Here is a 10,981-nt window from a genome sequence, read left to right as displayed (position 1 = left end):
TTCAAAATGAAATGAGAATTTTTTTTTAAATTGTGACCTTAAAGCTGACAAGGAAGATAACAAAAACATATTAATTAATTCCATAACTGTGGACCTCTTTATATATCTTTTTAAATACTTTTCATTGTCATCATATCATTTCATGTTTCTTACTCATTAGGATTACTCATTTTATTATGATGATTTTACACCTAATATTTACAGTTATGATTTTTGTGTTGTCATTTTATTAAATTTTATTGTATATTACAGAATTGTTTGATTTTATGATCTATGAATACTAGGGCTGCAACGACTAGTCGACTAATCGATGACTAATGGACTAAATAATCGGTGACTATTTTAGTAGTCGACTAATCAGTTTGAGTCATTTTTCATAGAAAAATACTATAAAAGTACCCCAAAATACTCTTATTGCAGCTTCTTACATTCAAATATTGGCAGCTTTAAACACTCTCCCGTGACAGTGAACTAAAACCCTTTGGCGTGAGTCAAGATGACATAATTTTGGGGTTTGGGAGAGACAGACCGATATTTTTCGATAAAATGATTAGTCAACTAATCGAAGAAATAATCGACAGATTAGCCGACAATGAAAATAATCGTTAGTTGCAGCCCTAATGGATACATTGCTACTTGTTTTTTTTTTAACTGTGTCATGTAAGGTGTCCTTGAGTGCTTATTATGAAGCTCATATATTGATGACATTTCTTTCTTTATCTTAAGAGAGAAACTATGTGAAAAGGTGTGTGACCCAGTGATACATCAGAATAACAAACTATGACATACAATTAAAAACAGAAATAGATAACAACAACAGTTACGGTACAGGTTTGAGTTTGAAAGTATGTTATCGTTATTTTGGTGTCATACAAAAATATCTTTGATTCCATTTCATATTCAAGGTTCTGCCTGCTATATCTCATGGTCCATAATCAGTGTTGCTTCTTTCAGTATTTCAACCTCCCTGTACAGCAACACAAAGCTAAGAATTAAAAAAAGAAAGGAAAAACATCTGTATTTGATTTAAAAAAAAAATGTTTAGTTGTACAGTGTTGTGGTGATTGGAATTCTTTTTTTTGGTCAAGTTAAAAGCAAGTGATACTTTAAAAATGTGCTCACATGCTGTTTGTTGTTGTGTTATTGTATTGTTCTGATGCTCTGCTCTTCCTTGTTGCTTTGCATGACTTCTGTTCTACCTTGACACTCTCTGTTTGCTCTTGTTAAAGCTGTCTTTATGCTGTCTCTAATTTTTATCCTTTGACTGGTTTCAAAACATCTTGCCAAAGGACTGCAGTTGAAAAGTAGCCAGCTGGCTAACACTGGCACATTTACAGTTGACTATCATGCGTTGCCCTCATAAACAAATAGCCCCTTCTGTAGCCACTTAAAAGCACAAATATTAGCAATAAAAGCATGAAAAATACAATCAGTTACATCCTGTTGAGAACATGATGATGCCAAAGGGCATTCAGAGAGCACAAAGCCACTACACACTCACTCTTCCAAGCCATTTGTGAGTGTTGCACTGCCATCTGTTGCAACAAAAACGACACTACAGTTTAGGCCATGTTTTTGTCTCGTCACCTCACAAAGTGCTGCTGGATCTTTGGATTACAAAACATGTTTTACAGAGAAGTGTAAACCTGCAGACATAATGACGATGCTAGATGAATTGGGCCTTACAGGTTCCCATTGTGGGATACTTTGGGGATATCACGACACCTTAAAATGTAATGTAAAATGTAAAATCAGTCAGTCTGCCTCTTTATTATGTTCTGCCTCTTGTTGATGCTTCCCTATTATATTGCTGTTTTTATACAGTTAACTTACCCTACATATTAATATATTCTGTTTGCACTATCCCTTCCCTTTGCTGCTGTAATGTTGCAAATTTCCCCGCTGTGGGACGAATAAAGGGTTATCTTATCTTATCTTAAATCACCTGAGGCTGAAGTGGGAGGTGAGAATAACCTGCAACAAACAGCTTGTACATATGGAAGATAGTACTGTGGCTCCCAACCCTTTGGCCTTTGACTCATTTCAGATGAGGCAGTTGGTGGTGGTGGTTTGTTTCTTTCTTTTATCTAGTAACTACATATATATACAGGAGCATGAGAGGGTAATTTTATTTAGATAGATAGATATTATTATTATATATTTTTGTATTATGTTTCTTTTTTTTATCTATTATACATAAATATATATTTATGTATAAAATACAACCATTCCTTGGATTTGATTTATTAGAAGGGTTTGTCATGGTCTGTTGAGGTGATAGTAGCCACAAGAAATTCATTTTCTATACCAGATTTTTTAAATTCTTATTTATCCATACAGTCCCTCTGCTCTATGGGGACATGTGAGTCTGTGGCTTCTGCTCTCTAAATCCCTATAATATGTTATAGCTTATATAATAACTCTTATGCATCCTGTCTACTCACTTGTGTACACAGTGTACCCTTCCACTGACCTTATAAACAGTCGTATTTAATTTTCCATACTGCCATCGAAAAAAAAAGGAATAAAACGCTCTGGGCACGACATCTGGTAGCTGCGTCAAAAGGAGGTCGTTTACGGTAAAAACGTCGCCCATTACCATGTGATTTCACCGATGTTTGTAAACATGCGTCAGCCACATGTGATTCTGGCGATGAGGAAAGACTCTCCAGCCGCCTGGCCAACCAGCGGCCGGGGGAGTGTCAGGGGCGGGGTTCCCGTGTTGCGCTATGGAAAATCATTAGGGGGATACACAGTGATAAACGTGCGCTCCCAGATTGATAGTAACGACAAAAAGGCTGAAACGGGAACTTGATGTACGGACCATTCACTGAGGACCGGATCTGAGTCACGCCGGTCGGGAAAACGTCTGAGACCGCCTCGGCACCGGAGAGAAACATGCCTGGGATAAACACGTAAGTTATTTATGTTATTATAGGGCGAGAGCAACAAAATGCTGCGTATGTGGCGTGGAGAATACCACTATGTAATCCATAACCTCTCGAGTACTGGGTGAATAGGTGATGATTAAAGCTCAGAGGCGCCGTCGTAAAAGTGCCCAGAATAATGAAAGAAAGAAAATGAAAGCGGTGTGTTTACAGGCGGACGGGGCGCGGGGTTTTGATGGTGGAAAGGGGCTAGAAACACTTTTTAAATCACGAGTGTTTCATCATCGACATGACAACAGGTAAATTAAACTGCGTCAGCGAGAAGGAGCGACAAGCCACATGAAATCCAGTGGGAATTTCCGCTGCGATGGTGGAAGCACGCTGCGACGGCATGACAGCAGAGTTGTGCTCGCTGTTGAAACTTGAGTTGTGCGTGATTTCTTTTCGTTAAATGATAAAGGGAAGGGGTAAACACCGCGTGGATTCGGCGGGGATGGCGTGTGAAGGAAGGAAGAGCTCGGAATAGGATGCTGCGCAAGAGATGGATAGTGCGTAATCCTGTTGTGGGAGCGAGGACGATGTTACGCAGTTCATATTGGCACGATCATTTAACACCTCATGGCCCTCGTGGGCTCTCCGGTGTGACCACTGGAGGAACTGGCACTTTATTTTTCCTTGAATAACGCACGACAGATACTTTCCAAACATGGTCGCACATTGACGCACGGACGGATCGTTCAATTGTTTGCGTAATTTAGGAGGAAATAAAAAAAACCTCGCGCTTCCAATGAGGAACACAATGGTGACGCAGCTTGTTTTATATTTCAGATGTCAGACAACGTTTGCTGCGTCACAGATATCCCAGGAGGTCCGTCATAGTAAACTCTGGCTTTTCAGTACGCACTTGATATGATGAAAACAAGCTCTATTTCCCAAACATAGGGGGTGCTGTTGAGCACAATGCAAGGGCTGTATCATCTGCTGTGAAGGGATGTTGACATACAGGTATTCCTCAACTCCAACCTGAATACCAGCTGTTTTACTTTTCTATCTCTGGGGCCTGTTTACCTCATATTTTCCTGATTACACAGCCATATATAATGTGGTTATGTAACTGAAAAACTCACAAAGCCTTTCTTGTTTTGTAAAAGCTGCTGTGAGAGAACCATTTAGCAGATTTGTCTCCCTTTACCAGACCCTGTAATGCACACCTGCCACAGCACAATAGGACGCCGCCACGCCTGATGTGATGACACTGTTGCTGTTGACACCAAGGTCGCTGGCCTCTTGTACCTTCCTAATGATCCTAGCGAAGGAAGGCCTCCTGCTGCTTAACCTGCCAGAGGGACGGGAGATAAAGTGCGTCCTCGCCTCTCCCAGCTTCTGAGGTGAAAATGAGACACACAGGAGGAGCGAGCTCCTTCCTGCCAAGTGGATTTGTTCGGTCAATGGGTGAATCAGCAGCAAACCTCATGAGTTGCTAAACCACTGGCAAGGAAATGGAAAGAGAGAGCCACAGAGAGAGAGGAGAGAAGGGGAGGGGAGGGGAGCTTTAGAACTTTAATTATGTGTACTGAATAGAAACTTGACTCCCGAGGGAATGTCACTATGGTAGTTTTGAAACAAACAGGTAAAGGTCATGGGAGGAAGTACGGGCCGATCACTGAGAGAGCATAACTTCCCTATTTGCATCATTCTGTAAAATTTGAAACGCAAACATCGACCCCGTATCAGATGTTTCTCAGGATATTTTTGTGACGGACTGAATATCGTGTCCTGTGCGGTCGTGATGTTTACCGTGCCTTCTGAGGCTGACCGGCAGAACAAGTGACCCACTTTCACAGACAAGAAAACGTGACCTCAATAGTTATTTTGCCATTCTTTCAGGGAGGGGCGCTGCCTCTCAAGTCAAACAAACACAAGAGCCCAGCACAAGTGGGCTAAATGCGATGTGTTCAACCTAGTTTTATTCAGAGTTCCTGGAGACATTTCACAATGACGCTGTTATTGAGTACTAAAAAAAAACATCCCTGCTTTTTCAGCTCAGGCAAATGCAATTCAGCAGATGCCAGCGGAGCCAAAACTAGACGCAGCAAACAGCCACTTTTAAACCCCGAGGGGAGGCGGTATGAATCTACTGATAGATGTGTTTACAGCAGGGGGGCCAGCGTCACCTGTAGCCCACATAAAACTTCAGAGAAAACGTCGAGCGACCCACTGCCTTTTAAAATAAATCCCTCCCACACACAGATTATGGAATAGGCGGTGGCACGGAGCCAAGAGATGACAGTGCTAAAATTAAACCCGGAGCACTGCCGGCCTCGCTAGATGATGATGCATTAATAGACAAGTGTGAGGCAGCATTCATTTGCAGGTATCATTAGCAGCTAACGTGCTGCAAAATGAGGGGAAAAAACTGCTGTGCTGAAACCCAGGAGGCACCTCTCCTTACTGCTATTATTAATAGCCCTTATTTTTCTCCGTGCAGACGTACGGAGCGAGCTCTGTAAATATTTCTTTAAGATATACAGTGTGTTGGACGGGTGAAATAGTGAGATAGCTGTAGTGTTTTTGTCCAGAACGACTGCTAATCAATAAGAAACACCGGCCAGGTTTTTCTCTGTCTTCCAGGAAACCCAATCCGCTTCGACCAGGCAACCTGCAGGCGCATTTTGAATCTTTATGTTCGCTTTTATCTCGAGTTATTTAACCCATAAAGCCACTCCTGTTATCAGCCAGACATCTGATATTTCCCAACAGGCTGAGTGGGAGCCAGAAGAGGGTGACAAAGTGTAAATCAACTCTTCCATCTGCGGCCTTCCCGTCTATTTCCACCCATCGTGCAGCGGATAGAACAAACAACGTGTCAGGCTCATCTGAACGTGTTAGGGCTCTCGAGTCTCCACACATTTCGCAATTTGTTGCTCCGAAGAGGAGATGATGCAATGGAGGAGATTTTTCGAGCTATTACACGATCCAAACACAATTGGTACATTTAGGACATTGTTTGTGCTGGCAGGAGGTGAAGTCTCTGACATCTTTGAGCTCTGATTGGTCCTGTCAAGTATCAATAACGACTTTAAAAACATTCCTTAAATCAAAGTAGCATAGAAAGACAATATTCAGAGAATCTTAAGCTGAGACATGCTGCATTTTTCCCTGATTGCGCAAATGTAGAGAGGTGGTTTAAAACATATTACCCCGATGAGTTTACCCCTCTCACTCCTGATAAATTAGGACCTCTAATCTGTAAGAGGATTAACCACCTACCTTGTTTACACATGCACACAACCACACCCCCCACTGTTACGCACACGGCCATTCAGTGTTCACTTTACGTCACCTACTCCAGCATGACCCAACCCAGCTGCTCTGCCTGTGACACAGTTTGGCCTCGAACAGTCTGCCCTGCCTAAAACACAGCGCTAGTCTCATTTCTGTAAACCAAACGGATGCTTTATTTTATATCATCTTAAATCAGAAAGCAGGAACAGATGCAATAAAAAACTTGACGAATCAGTTATGCTAAAGATGGACAGTGTACGCAGTTTGATACAGTGGCTCTCGATGAAACCAACAGCTGCTTAATTCATTTATGTTTTGGTTTTAAAAAGGGGCCGATGCGCCTTTAACAAGCAGTAGATGTCAGGTGACTCGGCAGGATGAAAAAATAAAAAAGCTTCGATGCAGAAAGCAGCCTCTGCTCACACAATAGTCGGCAAAAAGAGCTTGTAGTAAAAAGAGCAAGGGAGAGGTAGATAGAGAGTTCACAAATAGCTGCGTTACATGGGAGGGGTCAGAATAGCAAAAACAAGGAGAGGACGGATGAAAGCGGTGTTGCGGCCTTCGCACTACACTGTCTGCCTGAGTTATTCTGCAAGCTGACACTGTATTCTTGTAAACACTGGGAGCGCTTGTCGAAATCGAGGATATTTTAATCTTTTGTCTGGGTCAAAGTACACGGCCGTAACACAATGATGGCCATTATGCACTGATTCGATTATCAATATCGGAAATATAACTCATCAGCACAACTGCTGTTTTTTTTTAAAGAAGCCAAAACACTAAAGTAGCAGTGGAGAGGATTAGGGAGTGACAGACGGGGAAATTGTCCCCGAAAGACACATGAAGGTTTTGGATTAGTTGCTACGTCACCTTTTCCCATCAACAGGACAACAGCGTCTGAGACACTGACAAGGCAGATAACGCCGGCCTTTTAATGCCAGACCTACAAATAGAACCCAGTGAGTTTTCCACGATAATTGTCTCAGTATTGTGCTGTCATTTCAAAAGAAAAAGGGAACAGTAGCACTGACAGGAGACGTTTCAAATGAGCTCTCTATCGATACACTGCACCGCATGCCTTTTAGCAACGGCCAACGGGGGTTTGTGCTAATGAATGCGTACCTATTTCAGAGGCCTGGTTTTTGCCATCTTGCACCACAGTCTACCCCACTTGGACCAGGAGCCAGACTGGATGCCTGAGGCCGACCCGGGAGAGGACACAGTATCCTATTGTGCAGTACAAAGAAGTCTACAGGGAGCTGCGGAGATCTATTTTTCCACAGTATGATTCATAGAGTTTTTGTTGGGGTTCATCTCTGGTGCCAGCCGGCTGCCGTGCCCTTTCTTACACTCAGATCTTCGTCATCTGATGCACTTATAATGCTAGGAATTGAGCTGCAGTGTCACTCTTAGAGGAACTGGCCATGACTCAGTGGTTCTTCCTTGTGGTCACGGTGCCAGCAAAGCATCTGCATCTTACTGAGTTTCTGGTTGCACTCCTGTCTGTCGCTCTCTGCGGAGAGAGCCAAAATACAGCTTAAATATTTGGAAATATCTCAAATTGATCAACTCATAGACTAAAGTATGCTGCATTCATAGTCAGTAAAATGTTTGTGCAAATATTTCACCTCAGCATGTGTGACCAAACAGGTGGGTATTCTGTTTCCATTTAAATAACCAAAAGTCGAGATGATGGTGATAAAACCTTCTTTTTTCCATCTCAACAGCAGGGCAGCATTTCAAATAAACTGCAGAGGTTTACATGGGCAAAAAGAAGACTGCAGTGCATGTCTAAGAAATCAGACATCCCTATCAAATAACCACGAGAAGAACAAATCTGTGCCCTAAGGAGCTGGAATTTTATTACCTCCGTAAATGCAGCCAGAGCAAAAACAAATCGGTTATTTAACTAACTGCCTGCGTAGCAATGTTTTCCGTCTTGGTCCATTTGTCCAGAGTGTGCTATTACCATCCCGTGTCCATGTCTGTTTATCTTTATTGAAATAATATTCTTGCAGATGGCCAATCTATAAAGAAAGTATCCTCTAAAACACGTCCATCCTTACAAGCAAAGCAGTGAGTATATTAAAGAGTTCGGAAAGGAGCATCTGTCTAATGGAGAATTAAATTAGTATGAATTTAATGCTATTCCCTCACACATGGATGTACCACTGTGTGCCCAGTAATAAGATGAGCCACTTTAATTAACGGTATTACAGTAATTTAGTTGGCAAAATGTGTTCAACATGTTGACTGATTTCATTGTCTTAATCTGATAGCGAAAGCGAGCATGGCAGAGTTCCATGTCTGACTGTGCGTCTTAGCTCACATAATGCAAATCAGTTATTAAAAATGTGTTTAGAAGTGATGACAGTAATATTTTTTGTTCTAATTACAGAATGGGGACTTGGCATCCGAATGTGGGTTTTATTAAAGGCATCCTCCCCAGGGAACTGGTTTCAGATGGTGTCTTAGAGTATAAAATCCCATCTAGCACCATTTGAAATCGGTGTTCTTGAGCGGGAACAGACTTCAGGCATGACGACAGTGACATTTCAATTCGGAGGCAGTTTTTGCATCCAATTTTTTACCATCTATTCCAGATTTCAGTCGAGTTAATCAGTTAATACATGTGCCTATTGGTTTTCTGGATCAGATCTCGATACGGCTCACGCTCCAGTGACGAGGAGAAAAGACAGCCTTGGATAATTGCAGTCTTCTTACCAGCTGCATGGACACCCTCTTAACCAAGGCTGACCGTTTTCGTCTGGTGTTCAGAGTTTCCATCATGTCTAGCACCATTTGAAATCGGTTACAATGTGGAGGGACTATCAACAAAGCTCTTGCTCCCGCAGCTGCATAAAGAGTTCTCCAAAAGGTCCACAAGATGGCAGCATTGCACTGTCATCCATGCTATTATTCAACAGTATCAAGTCTTTTTTTGGTCTTCAGAATCACTGAAGCAGTGAAGGTTTTTCTGGATGACCCTGCTCAGGTTCGTGACCTGTTCCTTTGAGTTCTTTTTTGTTGGTCTGTTTGCTCTTTTTCAGAGTCCAGTTTCTTCTGTAAATCATGTTGCCGTCACTCAGCCGTACTGTGTTCAAGTTCCAGCCACGGTTATCTTATCCTGTTTTTTTTTCTCCAGGGACAGATGATAAACAGAGATTATCAGGTTAAATGCTTCAGTAGTTCGAAAGGTTGTGTGTCTGCCCACTGCAGAGCTGTTAAATTATGTGAGTTTTTTCTTATATTTAAATATAAAAATAGTCCACATTTTTCTGTAAAATGAACATACTGTTATTTCCATTAATGAAGCAAAATTGGTTCAATTAAAAGTTGCATTGTTTTTTTGCAAAGTCTCATTATAGGAAGCAGTTCAGACCTGACCCTGATTCTGTAATTATATTATTTTAATAAATCTGTGAAAAAATTAGCTCCTTGTTTTTAATATAGCCAAATTAATGTCCAAGTTCAGTGTGTTTTTGGATTCTTTAATTGTTACTACCATGTCACCTATTAACAAGAAAGACAGAAGTTTGACATCAGCGCTTTAAGGTTGTCATTTAACCATTTTTAATTATAATCTGTCACTTGTCTGACCCCAGAACACAGAGGCAATTATTTTTGAGATTTTTTTTTTCCACTTTAATTCAATTTAATTATAGCATGACATCTTTTAACACATGCCTGCCACTGTTAGGACAGCAGGTTGGCAGAAAAAGCAATTATGAAGCTACTCTTAGTGGCCAGTTTATTAGGTACACCAGGTAAAACTAATACAGTGGTCTTGCAATAAATATACCTTTATGAAGGTTGTGTTTAAACTGTTTTAGAGAGGTGTCGATTCATCTGTAAGGCCATTTCGGAGGCCACACACAATTGTATTGTGTTATGCTGACAGGTGTTTCTATTATTAGTCCACCCAAATTATATCAGTGAGGGCAGGCCAAATAGCAGATAGTGCCCCAGTATGTAACTGAATGTAAACATGTGTAAATGACAAACACAGTCAGCCAAACCCTATTTCAGTTATTACTTTGAGCTTTTTGCAGCTCCACTGTGATGAATTACATACCTGCTGTCAGTTTTAGCATCATTTATCAGAACCGTCCCACCGGCTTTACAGCTTCTCATTCCTCTGACATTTCTTTTTCTAGACAGTAACAGTGCCCCGCCTGTTAACTGCTAAGCAGTCGTCCACCGCAGCTCTCCAATGACTCCCCTGTACCTACTGACCTTCTCAAACAGAGCGATAAATGTCGTGGAGCTAAGTCAAAGCTAAATTGAAAAGTCTTAAAATACAGAATGGCTATCATGACCTTATTTTTATCTCTGGAGTTTGTAAGAAGCCAACCTGGCGAATGAGTAAGGGAGATATTCTTAGCAGATGGTGTTGCTATATCAACAATAAACAAGAACATGTCCACTTGTAAACTTGCTCAATGTCTTTTCACTATGAAAGCAAATGTGAGTCATAAGGAGTGTCGAGATTAAACATGACATCATCAGCAGCATCACCAGTGCTTGATTCCACCCTGCTCTGCCTCAGCTTGCCCAGTCTGCCTCACTGTGATGTGGTTAACTGTGAGTGGTGTCCTTGGTTGCGTAAAGTTACATTCATAATTTTCCCTTGACCTCAGCAGATGTGGGAGGAGGACTGGCGGTTAAAATGACAGATTGGTAACATGAAGATTAAAGATTTAAAGTGACTTTTGAAAGAAGAAACAGCATGTTCATTCTCTTACAAGTGAAAAGTTGAATTCATGAGCATTTAAACACCCCCCTGCTCTACTCAGTACTCAGAGAGA

At 41.4% G+C, this 10,981-nt stretch overlaps 1 long non-coding RNA gene across 1 annotated transcript; it reads left to right on the top strand.

Annotated features, from left to right (window-relative positions):
- The first annotated feature begins 2,761 nt into the window (after window positions 1-2,761).
- Window positions 2,762-9,606, top strand: LOC144464223 (uncharacterized). The gene is made up of 2 exons (XR_013491990.1): window positions 2,762-2,915; window positions 4,084-9,606. It is a non-coding gene; the product is annotated as an uncharacterized LOC144464223 (long non-coding RNA).
- The last annotated feature ends 1,375 nt before the right edge of the window (window positions 9,607-10,981 follow it).

This window comes from Epinephelus lanceolatus, chromosome 1 (assembly GCF_041903045.1).
Source record: "Epinephelus lanceolatus isolate andai-2023 chromosome 1, ASM4190304v1, whole genome shotgun sequence".
Classification (NCBI taxonomy): domain Eukaryota; kingdom Metazoa; phylum Chordata; class Actinopteri; order Perciformes; family Serranidae; genus Epinephelus; species Epinephelus lanceolatus.
Note: the sequence above shows the minus strand (reverse complement) of the source record. Positions and strands in the feature narration are given on the sequence as shown.